Source organism: Narcine bancroftii, chromosome 4, assembly GCF_036971445.1.
Source record: "Narcine bancroftii isolate sNarBan1 chromosome 4, sNarBan1.hap1, whole genome shotgun sequence".
NCBI classification, from domain to species: Eukaryota; Metazoa; Chordata; class Chondrichthyes; order Torpediniformes; family Narcinidae; genus Narcine; species Narcine bancroftii.
The window spans coordinates 247,558,675-247,574,928 of record NC_091472.1 but is presented as its reverse complement, the minus strand read 5'-3'; positions in this window follow the sequence as shown (position 1 = coordinate 247,574,928).

The following is a 16,254-nucleotide window of genomic DNA, read 5'->3' as shown; positions in this document are numbered from 1 at the left end:
ACCAATTTTTCTTTAAATAAATAAAGATTATGGAAGTCATGATTCTAATTATGGGACATTAACTAACATTTGTATCACTCTAGAGTGAAATTATTAAAGATTATTTTCCTACTTAATGCTGCACAAAATTGGTAATGTTATCTTATTTGATAAAAGGACCTCAACTGACAGCCTGTGTTTCTATCTCCACAGGTGCCATTAGCGTTTGTCTATAATGTGGACATTGATTGGTTTTCATTCCTCACAATAGTTGCAGCATTTGATAGCAATTCAGCAGAGCAGCGATTCTGTGACCTGATTCTTGCAGAGAATCCATCCCTTGGAATTATCGGTGCAGGGACCAGAGTTTCCTGTGCATTCGAGCCAAACAATACATAAATCACATTTGAACAGCCTTGAACTTCCCCATGCAAGACCATTTCTGATTAAGAGTACCAGATCACGGATTCACCCTTTAAATGTGAAGCCTTTTGAGACTTTTCCGGGAAAATTGATAAGCTTATGTAAATGAAAATCCTTCCTTTAGAAGCAGCAATGGGCAATGACAAAACAACTCAAGGTTTACACACTGTTGATGTGTGACTGGATGGTATTACTGAATGATATGATAAGGTGTGCAGTGCAGCTCTTGTTTTTCAAGCAGTTAACTGGCAAAGCAGCTGCTGTCACAAAGCAATTCTGGAGCATTGAATGGTTAGTGACACCTGGCAATGAAAAGTTTCTGTGGAATATCACAAGACACTTCATGAGCATTAGTCTTTCTTTTAAAGTGATTATTGGCCAAGCATCCACAATCACAGACACTGATTCTACTTAAACGTACGCTTAATAGCATATGGCAATATTTACAGAGTGGTAAACAGATATATAGCTGTTTAGCCACGGATAGTGCCTCGGTGGAAAAAAGAATGATCTTCACTCTCCTGCTTTGGTATGAAACAGTGTGCAATGCAAACCAATTTCATAAGCACCAACGAGGGATTTATCCATTACTATGAACCAACTGCTTGTATTCTCCAAGTAACCGAAATTTTGGCTTGTGAGCAACATTTGTTTTGTTTTTGCTGGATTCATTCCTTACTGGTAGGAGTCATTATATAAGCAATGGCAGCAGGGCTAGGCGATGTGGTCCCTGAGCTTGCTTGAACATCTAGTGCACTGTGGCTGATCATTCTACTGATTCAGCAGACTTGAGAATCACATCAAACCTGTTGCAATCTTTTTTTATGCCCAATTTCCCCATATCTCAAAAATCTTTTACTCTGGTCACATATACTGGACCACAAATATCTACATTTCTCTGAACTGAAGAGTTCCATGGAGTTATAGCCCATTCTGTAAAAGGACGTTCCTCTGATCTCTGTCCTAAATGGCTGGCTCTGTACCCTGTAACCATGCACCTAGTTCTAGGTTTCTAGCCTGGGGAAACAGCCTCTAGTCTCAACCTTGCCAAAATGTAGCAGATCTCTTTCATTGAAGTGCCATTAACATCTCCTCAGGTCTATAGCCTTGCTCCCTTGACAGATCTCAAGATGCCGATCAAGCTACACCACACTAACTCCAAGCAAGCATGTCCTTCCTGAAGAACAGAAACCCGAGCCATACATAATATTTTAGAGAAGTATAGTTCTTAAAAGCCTGAGCAATAATGTCCTGCTCCTCTACTCCATCTTCCTTGCACATTAGCATTGGAACTAATTAATATATTATTTATTATTTCTGAAGCAAAGAAATAATTATTTCCCCTTGTTTCATAGTTTTTCAATGTCCCATAACAATTCACAGTGTATGAAATACTTTTATAATTGGTAAACCTGACAACCAATTTACCACAGCGCAACATCACAAGTAGTAACAAGGTACAGATCAGATAATGCGTTTTTAGTGATTTTTAAAATATAATAATTGATATCATTTAGAAATACAGCATGATAACAGGCCCTTTTGGCCCAAGGGCCTGTCCCGCTCCATGACACCTAATTATTATAAACCTGGTATATTTTTTGAAGGGTAGGTTGTAACCAGAGCACCAGGAGGAAACCCACTATGACACAGGAAGAATGTACAAACTCCTTAGAGATCGTGCCAGATTCGAACCTTGGTCGCTGGTGTTGCAGTAGCATGGTACTAACCACTGTGCCGTCCCTTGCCATGATATTGGTTAAATGTTGTCCAGGATATTAGGGATTATTCCAACACCGGTCTTCAAAATATTTTTTATATTGAACTGAGAAATCAGACAAGATTAGTGTAACATTCTGATCTGCAAAGCAACATCTCCAGCCGTACAGTAATGCACTGAAATCAGCTTAGATTCTGTGCTCTTGTGCTGGAATAGGTTGAACACACAGCAATTGATCTCTGCTGTAAGTTCTTCTACTGAGCCATAGCTGACACTAATGCACCGATGCTCTAATGCACAATTAACTTCATAGCATGAAATTCAACTTAGTATTAATATATTGGAAATATTGTTAATGATTAAAATGACCATTATACAGCATATGTTATATGTGTTAAAAAGTGATTGAATGTTTTGATTCAAAGAGAATATAAAACAAATACCTTGATTGTAAACTCAAAAGTTACTAACCTTTCTAATCACCAAAAACAACAAAGCAGATATTGAACTTTCTTTTCTTATAGTATCTTGTTAGTTAGCTCGTGGGATGAGTATGAGGTTGCAAGGTCTTCTCCCTAAATGCCTTTGTAACAGTGATGAGTTAATTTCTGGAATACAAAGATGTTCCCAATTGGAATGGTCCAATTAAAAATGTTCCAAAAGAGCTGATATGAAGGGATTATATGATTTTGATCGAATAAGCGATGGAATGCCAATGTATTTCTAATCAGTCTGTGGTTCCAGTAGTGGTACTGGTGAAAATATAGTAGATATGATGCCTGTGGTGTCTACTACATTGGACAGATGGACATACAAGATGTCCTTGGGCAGTCTTCCATCAGACATTCTGACAAAATGTCCTGCCCAGCGCAGTTGGGCTGGCATCATCAAGGTTGAATCTGCTGACATTCCCGCTTGAGAAAGGCCTTAATATTGGAGGCTTTGTCTCACCAGGTGATCCTCTTCAGAGAACATAGGTGATGCTGCTGTAGTTAGTCAAGCTGACGTAAGTGACTCTGATATGGGCACCACATCTCACATCCATCCATGTAGCTAGGTTGACATGACAACGGGCCTATACACCTTGCACTTGGTGGCCAACCTGATGTTCTGTGACCAAACCCAATCTTTCAACTGACCAAAGGAAAAGCAGGCCTTTCTGGTTCTTGACTCAGTCTCTACATCCAGACAAGTTGAGGATGTTTTTGTGCTGCCCCAGGTAGCAAAACTTGTTGGCAGTATTGAGATGAGAGTCATCAATGAGGACAGTTTGTTCTTCATAGTTTGAGTTGGATGAGGTTTAGGCATTGATTGTACAGCAAATATTGGGGAAGTGAAGGCTACTCCACTATATACCTGATGCACCTTGTAGATGGCCAATAGGCTCTGAGGTGTTGAGACACGTATCTCTCTCCACAGAGGACAAGGTGATTACATTTTTGGATAACGGCAACTCCCAGAATGATGATTTTGGGGCAGATTTAACAATGGTGTCAATGTTTACCATTTAGATTATTCCTTGTGGCAGTGGTCATTGTCTAGCTCTTGTGTGCTACAAATGTTATTCACTACCCATCCACCATACTTATATGACTCGGTCTTGCAGTACATGATCTGTGGATTGGTTTATTTCTGAAAGGTACCATTATAATCATAAACTCTCAGTAATGCTCCAGAAGCTTGCCACTGTTCTGGTCAAACCTTCCTGCATGAATGGCAAACTACCTACTGCCTGCATACTGCACCACCTATCTCATACACTCCAGACAATCATCTCAATTGATTCAGTCACACCCTCCCAGCAGTACCAGCAAAGGTTGAAGGAGTTGTGAATAGAGCTGATGGTTGTCGGAGGTTTCAAGAGGACAGCGACAGGATGCACAGTTGGGCGGAAAAGTAGCAGACTGAGTTCAATCCAGATAAGTGTGAGGTGATGAATGTTGGAAGGACAAACCAGAAGGCTGAGTACAGAGTTAATGGACAGTGTGGATGAACAGATGTACCTTGGGGTCCTTATATCCTTCAAGGTCTCACCCATATAGTTAAGGAGACCTATGGGATGCTGGACTTCATTAATTGGGTGATTGAGGTCATGCTGCAATTCTACAAATCTCTGGTAAGACCACACTTGGAGTATTGTGTTCAGTTCTGGTCACCTCATTATAGGAAGGACGTGGAAGCTATGGAGAGAGTGCAGAGGAGATTTACCAGGATTGTTGCCCAGATTGGAAAACAAGTCTTATGAGACAAGGTTAGCAGAGCTTGGACTTTTCTCTTTGAAACATAGAAGGATGAGAGGAAACTTGATAGTGGTTACAAGATTATGAGAGGCATAGATAGGGTGCACAGACGGTGCTTATTTCCCAGGGCAGGAATAGCCAAGACCAGAGGACATCGGGACAAAGTGAAGAGAGGGAAGTTTAGGAGAGTCATCAGGGGTGCATTTTATACAGAGAGTTTTGGGTGCCTGAAATGCCTTTCCAGGGATGGTGATGGAGGCTGAAACATTAGGGGCATTTAAGAGACTCTTAGGCAAATGGATGGAAGAGGATTACGGGTTAGGGAGGGTTTAGTACTTTTTTTCCAAGAAATATATGGGTCAGCATGACATCGAGGGCTAAAGGGCCTGTACTGTGCTGTAGTGTTCTATGTTCTGTTCATAAAGGGGCACTACGATGTCCAGGACCCTTTCCAAGAGATGCACAGTCCAGCTTCAGAAATATTTTGCTGTTCCTTCATTGCTTAGGAGTAAAAATCATTGAACCATGGATCCGTAGTATACTAAACCACAGAAACAGACCCCTTTATCTGATTTCTTAGAACATCTTCCAGTAAGTTACTTACTAGTGATGACAGACTTACTGGTCTATAATTTCCAGGGCTACTTTTGGAGCCTTTTTAAACAATGGAACAACGTGAGCTTCCCTCCAATACTCCAGCACCACACCTGTGGCTAAGGACATTTAAAATAATTCTGCCAGAGCCCCTGCAATTTCTACATTAGCCTCCCTCAAGGTCTGAGGGAATATCTTATCAGGCCCTGGGGATTTGTCCACTCTTATTCGCTTTAAGACAGCAAGCACTTCCTCTTCTTTACTCAGTATAGGTTCCATGACCTCGCTGCTTGTTTTCCTTACTTTCCCTGGCCTTGTGCCTGTTTCCTGAGTGAATATGGAGGAAAAAAAACATTTAAGATGTCCACCATCTCTTTTGACTCCATACAAAGCTGACCACTCTGATCTTAATCCTGGAATTCTGACCCTAAAAACATTGTAAAAGTACTTTATTCAATCAGATTATAGCAGTTCACCACATCCTTCTGAGAATAATAAGGGATAGGAATTAGTGATGGCCTTGCCAGCATTGCCCATATCCCATAAATGAACAATTTTCCTACTTCTAACATGAGGGGGTGGAGGTTAGCACTGTGCCATTTGCACTGCAGCCTTAGAAAATAGAACATTACAGCAAAGTACAGGCCTTTGGCCCAAGATGTTCTGCTGTTCTACTCCACATTAATCTAATCCTTCCTTCCCTAACATCCAATAACCTATTTTTCTTACATCCATGTGCATCCTAAGAGTTATTTTAAAAGTTCCTATTGTAACTAACCCTCTCGGAATTTAAAAAAAAACTTTCCTCTGACATCCCAGAAGTTCACTGGGGTCTCCCCTCTACCATCAGTGTGACTTACCGAGATTGTTGTATGAAGATGGCTCGCAAAGTCCTTGAGGGCCCCTACCAGCCAACATGCAGCATCTTGCAGCTATTCCTGTTGGGAAAGAGATACAACCACCAGGCTGAGAAACAGCTTCTTCCCACAGCTGAACTACTGAGTGAACTGCTCATACAAACCCTTCCAGATTCTACTATTTATTAAACAATATTTATTTTTATATTGTTTGTATTTATATTATGCCTGGATGTGTTTGCATGTTTTTGAATTGAAGACTGGAGAATGTTGCTGCATCGGGTTGTACTTGTACAATCAGATAATTAAACTTAAACTTTCTTCGACTTAACTTGAACAGGAGTCCTTTGGTATTTGCTATTGTTGCCCTGGGAAAAGGGGCAGCACAGGTCCTGCGACTGTGAGAAGTGAATGGATGTTGGCTGTTCTCTTGATGGTTGTATAGATTTCCCTGGGTGCTTCAATTTCCCTCTACATTCCAGAGCTTAGTTGTTTGGAACAGAATTGTGGGAGTTGCTGGGTATGTGATGAAGAACAGGCTATAGGGAATGTGGGGGAATTGGATTGCTGTGAGAAATGGCATAGTGTGACAGAGTATATAGAAATGTTTTTGGGAGATAAATTGGGAAAGGTTTGTTGGAGTAGGTTTCATGCAAACATTTTAAAACAGATCTTATTTGAAATACTGGAGTTATGCTAGACATAGAGGGTCATGTGGTTTTCTAAGCAGAGTCAACCAGGTTTTCTCTGTGGGTGTGAGAGAGACAGACACACACACACACACACACACACACACACACTCACACACACACACAGCACTTGACGGTGTCACAACCAGCAAGAAGTTGCTGGGACTGGAACAGGACAAGCTGGCAAGCTTTTTGAAGACAGTCTAGTCGAAGCCCTTGTGGTTCATGCAAGAGGAGAGGACTGGCTGTCTAATGTTTCACTTGGAATAAGGGAAACAAAAAGGAACTCTGTGGTGACCTGAAAGAAAGAGGTTATCTTCTGGAGAACCCTGAAGGGGAAAGTTTTGTCAGCAAGACACTGGAGTGGAGTTATGGATGTCCTTGAACAGCAAATATCTCTCTGAAAATCAACAAGAACCTTCCTGAGCTTAACCATTTACCTTTCAAGAACCAAAGCCTGGTGAACTTTAGAAATGTTAAATTCTCTGCACAGTCTAAGAATTGCCTGCAACCAGTGAACTTGGAGGAATAAGAAGTGAGATTGGACTGTGAAGCAAATAACTTTTCTGAACTCACACATACATTACATACACGTACACTTAGAATTAGAAGGGGGTTGAGTTAATAATAGATAAGTTAAAGTTTGATGCTGTTTTCATGTTTAAAGATAATTAAAAGCAAATTTTGTTTAAGTAACCATTTGTCTTGGTGAATATCTACTGCTACTGGGTTTATAGGTCCTCTGGGCTCGTAACCATAGACTTTAATGAGCCATAATCTAAGTTGAAAAGAAATATGAAAATGAGGTCATTGAAGCCACTGGAGAAGGGTGATCATTGGAACCTTGCTGGACTGATGTTCTGCATCTGTGTCCTGCACTTAGAATGATTGGCTTCCCATGACTCTAACTTGCCTTTTTACTATACACTAAGCAAATTTTGTTTCCTCCCATTGATTCCAACATTACTAAGATTCATGAAAACCATGTTATTCAAATAGCGGCCCTACCAAGTCACTCGCTCAGGTTGACTGTAGGTTTACTCCTGTGTTCAGGGGACACGAGGGTCAGCCACTCCGTCCTTGTTGCTGAAGAGGTATGCTGATTTTCCTGCCTTGTCATTTTCACTCACATGCTAGGTACTACCATCACTGATAATGAGGATATTCACGGAGCAGTCTCCTCCTAAATGCAGAGGATTAATCTGAACCATTTTGCTGTGGAATAACTTTGTTCTGTGCATTGCATGTTAAAATTGCAATTTAGTATGCATTGTGTACTGTGTTATAGTTTCACTGGTTTGGCAGTTTATTTTTAGATAACTTGATAGTGAATTCCTTTCTACATTTCTCCTTGAACCAAGGTTAATCTCCTGGCCGGATGAAATTGGTAAAGTGTGGGATGTGTCAAATGTGCGACGTGATGTGTCAGGAGTTTACGGGCAGCACAGCGCTGCTAGCTCACAAGGTATCGTGAGCTGCTCAGTGCATTGTTAATCTATTCTATTTTGCATGGGATTTTGTCTGTAAAAAGGCTATGCTGTCAGCATTGCCATGAATATATGCATCAGGGACAGGAAGATTGGTGATTTCAAAGTAAGGCTTTCGATTGTACTATTTCTTTTGCTGGAGAATTATTCTGTTAGCTTCAGGACATGGTCATCTTTGTCTGTACTAATCTTTCAAGCCTCTTTTGGTGATTTCCATTTTTTAAATCCCCTCCTGGAGTATATCATGCAATCTGGTTCTTCAAAATAGTGTTCAACTTTGCAAATATAAATTCAGCTGAAGAAAAGTTGAGCATAAAAGTCAATGGGAGGTTTCCTTGCCCACGATGACTTGATTCCTGAGATTTTAAGAACCAGACTCTGAATTAAAGACATCATCACACCTCCTGACTCCCTCATGATCTCTGGATTGCTCCTGTTGATTGGACAGATATAACCAAGAATGCAATGAAAGTAGATTGAGGTGTTATGAGTCCAGAGGACCCCAAAAGCCAGCTAGACATAGAAATTCATCAAGACAAATGGTTACTTAAACAAAAGTTGCTTTTGATTTTCTTAAAACATAAAAACAAGATCAAAGTTTAACTTACTACTATTAACTTAACCCCCTTCTAATTCTAAGTGCAGAATTCAGGTAAGTTCTTTGTTTCACAGTCCAATCATTCACCTCTCACTTCACCGGTATCACACAATTCTTATACTGTGCAAAGAATCCAACATTTATGAATTTTCACGAGGCTCTGGTGCTTAAAGGTAAATGGTTACTGCTCAGGAAGGTTCTCGTTGGTTTCAGAGAGAGATTTGTCACTCAATGGGCACACACAAACTGATTTCCTCTGCTCAGCCATTTCAGTGTCTTGCCGAAGAAACTTGCCCCATCATAGATTTTCCAAATGATAACCTCTTCTTCCAGGTCACCACAGAGTTCCTCTTGTTTCCCTTATTTCAGGAGAAACACTCTAGCCAGCCATTTCCTCTTGTAAGGGCCACAAGGATTTTCAACAGGCTGAACTCAGAACTTGCAACCAGTCTTCAAAATGGGGTTTTTAACAAGCCTGCCTGATTGTCATGTTGCAGCCTCCAAAAGCCACTGCAGAACTCTCTCTCTCTCTCTCTCTCTCTCTCGGAGAATACCTGTTTGGTCTTTCTCTCTCTGCTTGCAAAACCACATGACTCCTCTTAGAACAGCAAACTGCAACCAGATAGATTTCTGGCACCGGAATCAGTTTCTGCCTGGGCATCTGTTGCTTTAAAGACAATAGTCCATTTACTCCACAGCATCAGTCCAATTAACACCTACTAGTGAAGTCTCCATAGGCATTCTTCAAAGTTTCTGCAAAGTGACTGTGGACATGAAGTCTCTCTTTCAGTAAAGGAAGGTCTTGCATTTTAAATGAGATGTGTTTTGTAAGTGTTTGTTTGTGACCTACACTAAACCCTCACAATTTATCTCTTTTGAAGACATTTATATATATTGTAATATATAACCCATAACAGAAGCATTAAGCACAAAGCATAGTACTCTGTTATCTGAATGGTCAGTGGGACATGTATCCCAGTGGATCCAGAAGCAGATCTTTGCAGGTTGACTGGACGAGACTAGACTTGGATGCCAATCTAGTATATTATTGTGGTGGTTCATATCAGGTCTATACATTTGATTGGCTTCCTTATTCATTTGGAAGAGTTGTCAATGACGTTGTTCTGTGTCTACAGAGACAGGAGAACCCAACGGGGTAGAGACAGCACCTTCTTCCCCATGTATATGAGAGAACGAGGTGGTATTTTACACTGATATCATAGCTCAGTCCCCATTACTGAGACTAGCTCCTTACCTCTTTAATTTAGTTTGATTAACCAAACTTAAATTCCCCAGCTGACATTTAACTGAGCAGAGGCCTTGCACTCTTGCAAAATATTTTTAGTGGCTTTTAAAGGCTCTGAGCACAAAGCACTTATAAAATCCTAATGACTTCTGCAAATCCAAAGAGAAAGAAACATTTACACCAAAGTATTTCATTCTTTCAGGCTTATTGCTTGAGTATGATTATCATCAACTTTTACAATACTTGTTGCCCAGAGACAGATAAATACTAATGATAATGAACATCAGCCCTGGAGGCAAGCTCATGGTGAGGGAAGATGGGGTGGGCGGGTGGGGGGGAGGTTGGGTGGGGAGTGCAATGAACATTGAAAAAAATTAAACTTTAAAGAAGTGGTAAATCTTTCAATTGTTATTGTTGTTTGAATCACGGAATAAATATTACATTTATCCCATAGGTAAGATCATTGCAAATTTATGTTGCAGAATAAAGCCATTCAGTTTATCATTCCGGTGCCATGACCTACCTAACCCGATCTTCCAACACTTGATCCTCAGTCCTGCTGGTTACAGCTTCACGAGCACACCTTCAAAACATCTTTCACTGTGATGAAGGTTCTTCCTCCATCACTCTCTCAGACAGTGAGCTCCACAGCTCTCATTTGTGCAACTTGTTCCACTGGGAGATTGGGACTACTTTTCTAACACTCACTTAGGTTTTGAAATCACCTCAGTTAATGCACTGAAAAGAGTGCATTTTAATAATTTATTGTAGAATTGCTGGGTTTCCAGCTTCATGATTATTGATACTATAAATATTACAAGACCATGAATATACTTTTAACATTGCAATGTTACCACAATGCTTTCTTAATGGGGTTGGAATCCTCATTAACTTCCACTCAAGAAAGTGAGAAGATCCAACCGAACATGAAGGCTGACAAGGCCTTTGATTGTTCAGTGGTGAGGTTGGATTCTCATCCTGCTAATTCATTTCCCAGGACTTAAGAGTCACAGTGCACCATTGAATTAGTAATTTTAAATGGAAACATGTTGCACTATTAAACTGTATTTTTCATGTGGCTGTACCTGCTTTAAATTCCGATTGTTAGTGTCAGTTGAACAATTTTCCCATTTTGCGCTCTGACGTGAGGAATTGTGCATGTGAAAGGCAATTATTCTGCATTCGTCTGCCAACATGCTATTTCTCTGAGGAACTCTGCAATGAACCAGGTTGTAAAATTAGAGAAAGTAGATATGGACATTCTTCTTTGGCTTGGCTTCGCGGACGAAGATTTATCGAGGGGGTAAATGTCCACGTCAGCTGCAGGCTCATTTGTGGCTGACAAGTCCGATGCGGGACAGGCAGACATGGTTGCAGGGGAAAATTGGTTGGTTGGGGTTGGGTGTTGGGTTTTTCCTCCTTTGCCTTTTGTCAGTGAGGTGGGCTCTGCGGTCTTCTTCAAAGGAGGTTGCTGCCCGCCGAACTGTGAGGCACCAAGATGCACGGTTTGAGGCGATATCAGCCCACTGGTGGTGGTCAATGTGGCAGGCACCAAGAGATTTCTTTAGGCAGTCCTTGTACCTCTTCTTTGGTGCACCTCTGTCTCGGTGGCCAGTGGAGAGCTCGCCATATAACACGATCTTGGGAAGGCGATGGTCCTCCATTCTGGAGACGTGGCCCACCCAGCGCAGCTGGATCTTCAGCAGCGTGGACTCGATGCTGTCGGCCTCTGCCATCTCGAGTATTTCGCCGTTAGGGGTGAAGGCGCTCCAATGAATGTTGAGGATGGAGCGGAGACAACACTGGTGGAAGCGTTCTAGAAGCCGTAGGTGATGCCGGTAGAGGACCCATGATTCGAAGCCAAACAGGAGTGTGGGTATGACAACGGCTCTGTATACGCTTATCTTTGTGAGGTTTTTCAGTTGGTTGTTTTTCCAGACTCTTTTGTGTAGTCTTCCAAAGGCGCTATTTGCCTTGGCGAGTCTGTTGTCTATCTCATTGTCGATCCTTGCATCTGATGAAATGGTGCAGCCGAGATAGGTAAACTGGCTGACCGTTTTGAGTTTTGTGTGCCCGATGGAGATGTGAGGGGGCTGGTAGTCATGGTGAGGAGTTGGCTGATGAAGGACCTCAGTTTTCTTCAGGCTGACTTCCAGGCCAAACATTTTGGCAGTTTCCGCAAAACAGGACGTCAAGCGCTGAAGAGCTGGCTCTGAATGGGCAACTAAAGCGGCATCGTCTGCAAAGAGTAGTTCACGGACAAGTTTCTCTTGTGTCTTGGTGTGAGTTTGCAGGCGCCTCAGATTGAAGAGACTGCCATCCGTGCGGTACCGGATGTAAACAGCGTCTTCATTGTTGAGGTCTTTCATGGCTTGGTTCAGCATCATGCTAAAGAAGATTGAAAAGAGGGTTGGTGCGAGAACACAGCCTTGCTTCACGCCATTGTTAATGGAGAAGGGTTCAGAGAGCTCATTGCTGTATCTGACCCGACCTTGTTGGTTTTCGTGCAGATGGATAACCATGTTGATGAACTTTGGGGGGCTTTCGATTGTACTATTTCTTTTGCTGGAGAATTATTCTGTTAGCTTCAGGACATGGTCATCTTTGTCTGTAGTAATCTTTCAAGCTTCTTTTGGTGATTTCCATTTTTTAAATCCCCTCCTGGAGTATATCATGCAATCTGGTTCTTCAAAATAGTGTTCAACTTTGCAAATATAAATTCAGCTGAAGAAAAGTTGAGCATAAAAGTCAATGGGAGGTTTCCTTGCCCACGATGACTTGATTCCTGAGATTTTAAGATCCAGACTCTGAATTAAGGACATCATCACACCTCCTGACTCCCTCATGACCTCTGGATTGCTCCTGTTGATTGGACAGATATAACCAAGAATGCAATGAAAGTAGATTGAGGTGTTACGAGTCCAGAGGACCCCAAAAGCCAGCTAGACATAGAAATTCACCAAGACAAATGGTTACTTAAACAAAAGTTGATTATCTTAAAACATAAAAATAAGATCAAAGTTTAACTTACTACTATTAACTTAACCCCCTTCTAATTCTCAGTGCAGAATTCAGGTAAGTTCTTTGTTTCACAGTCCAATCATTCACCTCTCACTTCACCGGTATCACACAATTCTTACACTGTGCAAAGAATCCAACATTTATGAATTTTCACGAGGCTCTGGTGCTTAAAGGTAAATGGTTACCGCTCAGGAAGGTTCTCGTTGGTTTCAGAGAGAGATTTGTCGCTCAATGGGCACACACAAACTGATTTCCTCTGCTCAGCCATTTCAGTGTCTTGCCGAAGAAACTTGCCCCATCATAGATTTTCCAAATGATAACCTCTTCTTCCAGGTCACCACAGAGTTCCTCTTGTTTCCCTTATTTCAGGAGAAACACTCTAGCCAGCTATTTCCTCTTGTAAGGACCACAAGGATTTTCAACAGGCTGAACTCAGAACTTGCAACCAGTCTTCAAAATGGGGTTTTTAACAAGCCTGCCTGATTGTCATGTTGCAGCCTCCAAAAGCCACTGCAGAACTCTCTCTCTCTCGGAGAATACCTGTTTGGTCTTTCTCTCTCTGCTTGCAAAACCACATGACTCCTCTTAGAACAGCAAACTGCAACCAGATAGATTTCTGGCACCGGAATCAGTTTCTGCCTGGGCATCTGTTGCTTTAAAGACAATAGTCCATTTACTCCACAGCATCAGTCCAATTAACACCTACTAGTGAAGTCTCCATAGGCATTCTTCAAAGTTTCTGCAAAGTGACTGTGGACATGAAGTCTCTCTTTCAGTAAAGGAAGGTCTTGCATTTTAAATGAGATGTGTTTTGTAAGTGTTTGTTTGTGACCTGCACTAAACCCTCACAATTTATCTCTTTTGAAGACATTTATATATATTGTAATATATAACCCATAACAGAAGCATTAAGCACAAAGCATAATACTCTGTTATCTGAATGATCAGTGGGACATGTATCCTAGTGGATCCAGAAGCAGATCTTTGCAGGTTGACTGGACGAGACTAGACTTGGATGCCAATCTAGTATATTATTGTGGTGGTTCATATCAGGTCTATACATTTGATTGGCTTCCTTATTCATTTGGAAGAGTTGTCAATGACGTTGTTCTACAGAGACAGGAGAACCCAACGGGGTAGAGACAGCACCTTCTTCCCCATGTACATGAGAGAACGAGGTGGTATTTTACACTGATATCGTAGCTCAGTCCCCATTACTGAGACTAGCTCCTTACCTCTTTAATTTAGTTTGATTAACCAAACTTAAATTCCCCAGCTGACATTTCCTGCTCACGGTGTCGAAGGTTTTGGTGAGGTCAACAAAGGTGATGTAGAGACCTTTGTTTTGTTCTCTGCACTTTTCTTGGAGCTGTCTGAGAGCAAAGACCATGTCAGTAGTTCCTCTGTTTGCGCGAAAGCCGCACTGTTATTCTGGGAGAATATTCTTGGCGACACTAGGTATTATTCTATTTAGGAGAATCCTAGCGAAGATTTTGCCTGCAATGGAGAGCAGCGTGATTCCCCTGTAGTTTGAGCAGTCTGATTTCTCACCTTTGTTTTTGTACAGGGTGATGATGATGGCATCACGAAGGTCCTGAGGCAGTTTTCCTTGGTTCCAACAAAGCTTGAAAAACTCATGCAGTTTGACATGCAGAGTTTTGCCGCCAGCCTTCCAGACCTCTGGGGGGATTCCATCCATACCTGCTGCTTTGCCACTTTTCAGTTGTTCGATTGCCTTATATGTCTCATCCTGGGTGAGGACCTCATCCAGCTCTAGCCTTAGGGGCTGTTGAGGGAGCTGGAGCAGGGCGGAATCTTGGACTGAGCAGTTGGCACTGAAAAGAGATTGGAAGTGTTCTGACCATCGGTTGAGGATGGAGATCTTGTCGCTGAGGAGGACTTTGCCGTCTGAGCTGCGCAGCGGGCTTTTGACTTGGGGTGAGGGGCCGTACACAGCCTTTAGAGCCTCGTAGAAACCCCTGAAGTCACCAATGTCCGCGCAGAGCTGGGTTCGCTTGGCGAGGCTAGTCCGCCACTCATTTTGGATCTCCCGGAGTTTGCGCTGAAGATGGCTGCATGCGTGACGGAAGGCTTGTTTCTTCTCTGGACAGGACGGCTTTGTAAGGTGAGCCTGGTGGGCAGCTCGCTTCTTTGCCAGCAGCTCCTGGATTTCCTGGCTGTTATCGTCGAACCAGTCCTTGTTTTTCCTGGAGGAGAAGCCCAGTACCTCTTCAGTGGATTGCAGTATGGTAGTCTTCAGCTGATCCCAGTGGATTTCAGGGGATGAGTCAGTGAGGCGGATTGCATCGTCGAGCTTTGCTTTGAGGTTTGCCTGGAAGTTTCCTCTCACTTCGTCTGACTGCAGGATTCCAACATTGAACCCTTGGATCGGGGATGCATCCAGGTAGTCTTAAGGCTGTCCCTCTGCTGAAAAAGGGTGTTTGTAATGGACATAGCATTGTGAGAAATGGGGCTTCCTGAGCCCTGCAATAAATAATCACTCAGATGCATTGGTATCCAACTGATAGTCCCTGGTACTGTGAGAGAGGGCTCTACTAGCTGCATCATTGCACTGACCCAACATTTGACAATATTAATTCACTCGCATTGCCCATAATCAACAACAACATGCTCGTCATGGTAGAATTTACAATACCCTACCCCACAATTTGGTTCCATCTGGCCCATTTATTTTCCTTTGTCTGCTTCAACCTATCTCCCAGCTCCATCTAGTTCCACCTTCCTGTCACTTATCCCGTATTGGTCCATGTCTTACCCTCTTTGCACTCTCAGCCGGAAACATTGGCAATTCCCTCACACCCACAGATATAGCTTGGCCGCCCATTGAATTCCTCCAACAACTTGTTTTCTCGTTGCTTTACAATAGAATGTTTCGAATAATTCACTGGCATCACTCTCAGAATGAAAACACCTCTCCAATTCTCCTTTCAATCATATCTTGTTGCTATGGTCCACTTAGAACAAACATTAATTTTACCAAAGTAATGTGTGTGTAACTGTCCTCTACTTGCTGTATTTTATTGGAGAAATCAGTCTGCTTTACTCGGACAAGGTTGCTGCAGTTCTGTTTATCTGTTCTGTTTGCTGCTGTTCTGTTTATCATGCGACACTGTAAACAGAATGTTTTTTTTTGGTGAAGTACATTTTATGACCATCACTGAAAATCTTTATCCCTGGCCCTGAAGAAAGTTAATCACGAGTAAGCTCATTGTCATGGACATCCTTTTTTTCAGTACTCCCAGGGATCAGTTTGTAGGAATCCTTAGCAACCAAGATGGTTTAGCTGCCAATCAATTTAAAGAATTCTCAAAGAAAGCAGGAAGGAAAAAGTCCATCTTAGTTAATATATTTTTATCATTTTACAGAGTGTGAAATAAAA